General features: G+C 44.1%; 1 long non-coding RNA gene across 2 annotated transcripts; it reads right to left on the reverse strand.

Annotated features, from left to right (window-relative positions):
• Window positions 1–3,073: 3,073 nt before the first annotated feature.
• On the reverse strand, window positions 3,074–5,763 carry LOC136501123 (uncharacterized). 2 transcript variants are annotated; one of them, XR_010770170.1, is made up of 4 exons: window positions 4,546–5,763; window positions 4,323–4,447; window positions 3,653–3,855; window positions 3,074–3,531 (listed from the first exon to the last, which is right to left on the reverse strand). It is a non-coding gene; the product is annotated as an uncharacterized lncRNA (long non-coding RNA). The 2 variants fall into 2 exon arrangements; XR_010770171.1 differs by having other exon boundaries at window positions 3,074–3,542.
• Between the last annotated feature and the right edge of the window lie 426 nt (window positions 5,764–6,189).

A 6,189-nucleotide genomic window follows, 5' to 3' on the forward strand; every position in this document is an offset into this window, starting at 1 on the left:
GTAAAATCCAAAGTTTCTTAATAAAGCACATGTTCAATTATATGCACACCCGCTTTTATGAATATTTAATTTCAATGTAGGCCATGTTCTATTGCTACGATAAGGTCACATGCAAACATGAACACTGCATTTTTCACACCACTAATAAAATGAGAAGTAGTATTTGACTGCGAACTGAACCAGCTCAGTTGGTTAGGTTCATTATGGTTGAACCTGTCCATCCGGATTAAGTCTTAGACTTGGCACAGATTCTCTTATTTTCTTATATTTATTTTAGGATTTAACGGCATTGTGATTTTAGTGGTACACGCTAGATTTATTCTAGGATTTGACGGCGGTGCTCATAGGAGGTAGCGTTTGCGTGCATGGGTCGTTGCGCTTTCAGTTGTAGCGCTGGATTTATTCCCGTGTTACCTGAAACTCTCCGTAAAAAATGCAACTATAAATTACGTGCAATTTAATGATACTTATTTTGTCTCCTCATTGTTAGTATATTTTTATATAATTTTAGTCAAGCTTCAAATTGTTTGATTTTTCAAAAGGCGCAATTGTATTTTCTTTTTTGGTGGAAGGAGGGAGTAGATATGAACAATACGGAATGTAAACAAGTTGTATGTCTGTTCTCTGTAGGCAACCTCGGTGCCTCAACCTGAATCGCCTATGCCCTCAACCTCGGTGCTAAGATCAGGACCATGGTAGCCATGCGAAATATATAAAAAACAAAAGGAAAAAGGACATGTCCAATCCAGCAGGAGCTGGTTTCAGTGAAAAAATAAACAAGCATGCCCATCAGCCTATCGGCAATTGACTGGCCTAACGTCCATGTGGACAGGACATGGGACAGATGGCACCACTTGTCGGGAGTTGAGTTGCCGATTGAAATCCATCGGTCATCCACATGCCGATACGTATCATATCGTTCTCTGGAGGGCCGATAGAATACTAGCTTTGCATTTTTTTAAAAACAACATCTAGATCTGCAATTGTTTATTAAAATAATATTATTTTAAAATAATATTATTTCAAAAAAAATCCGCTAGAATACATTGTTGTTTCTAAAATTTATGAGTAATGAAATAATTTACTCATAATACATATCATTCTTTTGACCTTCGATCACCTAAAATATAGTCGGGCAAAATTGGATGGCTCAAATAGAACATTGAAAAACTGAAGATTCCAGTTGGTAAATAACTAAAAACGAAAAATAGAGAAGACATAAATAAATTCAAAAATAGTTCAGAGTTCTCGATACAAATTTGTTTACTAAATTTTATTATTTCCTAAGTAATGATTGAATCCGTCGCTATAAGCGTGGGCAAAAATTCTTGGCTCTGATGTAATTGCACGGGCGTATAAGAGTCAAGTGTTTCTTTCATCCCGTTGTTTTTATTTCTTAAACTCCCCTCACACCATCCGTGAGACCGTATGTCTCGTATATGACCCCCGATTCATGACGTATGATTATACGAAGAGGAACTCGCGTATAGCAATAATACACAGTTCTATTTCAAGACGTATTCGGTTCTGTGCAGTGCACGAGAAAGTTTGCCGCAGAAGGGCTCGACCGGAGAAGTAGATAATGGCAGTTGGGCATAGGAGGATTCCGGAGAAGAAATTTCCTATTTAACACTGGATTTTTTTTTCTTTCATATTTGACACATAAACTAAAAATCTTTCATATTTGTCGATCCTTTCATTTTTTTTTTCTTTTCTATTTGACACTTCCGTTACTTTGAAGCTATAACGATGTCAAGTCTCAGATGAAAGACTATTTTGCCCCTGACGTTCCTTTTCGCTGGTTGTTCCTGCGTTTTTTTTGGTACTTTTATTTTCAACTGTTATGTTTTCGTTTTTAACTGCTTCTGTAAAATATAAAGGATAGTCACGAAATTTTCTCTCCCACACAAGCGAGCTCCCACGGACGATTGCGTGCGCACCTCACGACCGTCTCTGTGCATGCGGGCTTGCGCTCTGTTTCCGGCCTGGGCTGACAAGCACGCAGCGACAGACGGGCCTGCACCCGCTTGTGCCTGGACCTGGACCGTGTGGTTGATGTGGCGGTAGGTCCACGGTGGGCATGCCTGGACCGGGCTCTCGGTATCAGGGGTTGGCTTCGAAGCTTTGTGTTATCCATGGTTCAATTATTTTATTTATTTATAATATGTGTATGCATTTGGGTTTCCTAGCTAGACCATATGGTGAACCGTGAAACTGGAGCGCAGAGGGTGGGCAATGGGATGGCCCGTATTGGGCTATTTCGGAATCCAACTCACCCAAACAAAATTCAGTCTGCCACTAGAAAACTCGACGCGGCTTTGCCGCGCCCTCTTTGAGTTCGCCAGCCTAGTGTTTTTTTTTTTCATTTGATCAATTAACTGGTGGGCGTTATGGAGCTGCTACCCTGCCACAGTGCCACTGCAACCTTCTCACATCTCAATGTCAAACCTCGAATTCGTACTGTAACTATGGGGAGATGGAATGGAATCAAATAAATAGCTTTGGTATACTTGATATGCAATTAGCGGAGTGCCGGAGTTTACATGTACTTTCATATTAAGAAGGCAGTAGTAAAGAAAGTACATGTAACACTGAAATCAAGATCATCTATGCTCTCAATTTTGAACTGCCTAAGGATTTTCAATTATCTATAATAACACTGTTCGTCAGAAAATGTAGGCAACAGAAGAAGATAATTTTGTCTTATGAAGTTGCCATTACCAAGGCTATTTCACTCCTGTAAGAACCTTCATATTTCTTAGTAGCATTATAGTATCTGTCAAGCTAGAAGGGTACATCAAAACTAATTTATCTATAAAATAAATTAGACAAAAAGTACATGTTGCATTGAAGTACTATAATTAATTCTGAAGTTTTGGCAATTTCTAACAGGTTTAAGACTTTAAGTACGATAATGTTTTATTTTAAATTTTCTTAAAATAAACAGGTCAAGATGTAGCAATCTGAAACGTCAGGTCTTGTTCTAAGATGGGAAACTCTTGAATGTCACTGTTTGTTAACCTGAACAAGTGAAGCTCTGCGGATTTCTATTAGTTAAGTTTGGAGTTGTGGATCTAAGAATAGTCTTGTCCATTGAGATCTCCATGCCATTGATCTTGATTTCTATTGTTTCAAGCAAAGGAATACAATCTGACTCCTTTTTAACTTCCATTAGAGCACTCAAAAGACACTTTAGTGCGGACTTGGATTCAGACCCAACTGCTAACTTTTTTGTTGCCCACCAGCACAGCCCATTACCAGTCTTATCTTTGTTGTACTCATCAGGATCTTCTTTAGCAAGTTTCCTAATCATGTCAAGAGCTTTGTGGATCAGCTTCATTTCTCGTGATGCATTCAGGGGAAGTGTGTCTGGATCAACAATATCCTAGAAAGGCTTGGCACATTATTGTTGTAGTAACTCTCATAGAGATCATGTGGAGCCTTCAGGGAAATAAAGAGCAAAGCATTGAACTCAGCATCTCCCTGATTCGTGAAATGGCTCTAACTCATAGGTTTGTCATCACTGAAGTCCTGCAAAAGAACTATTGATTGTTAAGTTATACATATGTTTATTCAATAAGGAGCGTACACAAAGGTTTCTTTAGGGGGGGAAACGGTTTGAACCTACTAATTCATTGCTAGAGTATTTTACCTTAGCTAGTGAGTGGTAAAACTAAGCATTCTTCATCAGTAGCCTCCTTTGGGCTGCAAAGCCATACAACCTTCACATTATTCAGAAACAGTCTCCTTTGATGTCTTTGTCTTGGGCTTTTTCTCTTTCTCTTCACCTTCTTTTGTCTCTTCCTCCTTGTAAATATCGAAGTTGATGATTTCAGAGTACTTATTCACCAATTCCTGCATAAAAGAGAATTCAAATTAAACACTTGTAACAAGAGATGCACAAAATAACAGATATATTTCTACATAGATGTGTTTCAATATAATGTGTCCAGCCCAAGTAGTGGACAGGAAAAACAAGTACATGTTTCACTTGCTCTCACACAATAACACGAAAATTATCCCATGATTAACGAATACACAGTGAAAATAGAATAGTATTGCTAGGGACAGTTGCTAAGCAATCTGCCATTTCTGTAAAAACGAAACAAATGACCACATGGATTCTGAAAAGATCTTATTACAATTTCCATGTTAGCATTGTTGGTGACAAGTCCAAGTCTAAAAAAAGATACTAATTTCAGATAACATGGTTGGACTTCATGGTGAAGAACAGATAGCTGCTACAACAATCTTGGTACCCATTGTATATTTGCAGCAGAAGTCAATTAACACAAATAAAAGACACATGAATATGGTGATACCTTTAGCTTATCCTCTTACAAGTACTACTTGGCCTCATCTCGCAGATTGTAATCTCATTTCAGTTCCAGAGCCACTCGTAGATAGCAAATGACTCATAAGCTTTTGACTCCCACGCATGGAACACCTAAAATAGTATAACACAACAATAACGTATATCAATTTAGCAAAACTGTAGGATAATGTTCATGCAAAAAACAGTAGGATAACTGAAACTCGTTTCACCTCGCTCGCTGCTCGTTGGCTCACATCATGTCATGGACCTGTAGATTAGGAGGACTCGAGTAAGAAACTCCACGAACAAACGAACACCGACACCACAATCTCTTGAACTCACAAACCAAGAAGATCGGCGCGGTGTCCTCTGCTACCACAGCCACAGCATACAACCACGCTGCTGATGCCGTGAGGCGTGAGCATGGCGGCACGCCGGCACCCTCTGTGTTTTGTGGGACGGGAGCAGGCGCACGGACGTCGGACAAAGGGCGCTGCGCCCACTTGCGGCGGCCGGCCCAGCCGGGCTCACCAGCCAGGGGACAGATGGGATAGCCGTACCTCTGCTACTGGGCAGCAGCCTGCAGGTTTTCACTGCCGAGGAACGCAGATGCGAAACGCTTGCCACTGCCGCCCACTCGAACTCGGGCACTCCGACAAACCACGCACCAGCACGGCAAGCACACAGGTTTTTAGCACCCCTGCTCCAGCGTGGTGGACGATCAGGGATGGCCAAACGGCACCAGATCCTCTGCGCGGTCGAAGTGATTCCCAGCAGGCAGCTATGCACGCTGAGCCGGCAAGCTTGAACTGTCTGCACGTCATGTCAAGCTACGATGCCACCGCGCACAGAGAATCCCAACGGATGGCGAAGCGGCAGGTAGGCCGCAGGCCACGGTGTTCCGGAGAACCATTTCATCGAACACCATGCCGGTGTCCCTCGCGTGGCTGTTATCCCCCGTCTTCATTGTCACGCCGCACCGCAGCTTTGAGCCTCTTCTTGGGCCGCAGCTAGGTAAAAGGAGCTGGCCTGCTGGGGGCAAACACAGGCTGTGTCCTTGCGGCCGCGGCGGTGCAGAACAGCGGAAGGCGTGAGGTGGAGCGAGTGGCGGAGCACGTGGAGGGCATCGGCCGACATGCGAGGTGGCCAAGCGCCACGGCATGGTGTTGGTGGTGGAGAGCACGCTTCGGCGGGGGCGCTCGGCAGCGCGGCTTGGGCGGGGGCTGGGACGGGGGCGAGGGCGGGAGTGGTGGCCGCGGCGGAGGCGCGGCGCGAGCCTGTGGGAAGAGTAGCGTCGAAACCTCCCGCCGAGGCGGCGTTCGGCAGCTCGGCCTGGGAGGGGGCTAGGACGGGGATGGCGCTCGGTGGGGACGGGAGCGGCGGCGGCGCGGGGCTGCGGGAGGAGGAGCGTCGGGATTCGGGACTGCGAGGGAGCACGGGGGGAGGACGGGGTCGACGCTCGAGTAGGTTCTGGGATTTCGGGTTCGCAACTGAAATTGGGCGGAGACCGATTCGACCCGTAATCGGACGAACCACATCGCTTCGTCGCTTGATCCAACAGTGTATGGGTTAGAGGGTGACGTGGCCATATCCACCGCCCGAACCTTGGCTCAGGATTCGATATGTAGGCCTGGTTCGCTTTGAGGAATTCTGGAACAATCTGCAGGAATCTGGATAAATGTATAGGAATTTGTGAGAAAAAAATACTGTTCCGGATAAAAAAAAACAAATTAAACCAAGTTTAAGGACACGCGAACAGGGTAGAGATTTTCTGGCCCAGTCCTAATAATGATTTGTAGGCCGAACTTTTGGCCTTTTACCAGGCCAATGCACATGCAGCTAAGAAATTAGGTGTTGGCAAACTTAGTTTAAAA

Source organism: Miscanthus floridulus, chromosome 13 (genome assembly GCF_019320115.1).
Source record: "Miscanthus floridulus cultivar M001 chromosome 13, ASM1932011v1, whole genome shotgun sequence".
Taxonomy (NCBI): Eukaryota; Viridiplantae; Streptophyta; class Magnoliopsida; order Poales; family Poaceae; genus Miscanthus; species Miscanthus floridulus.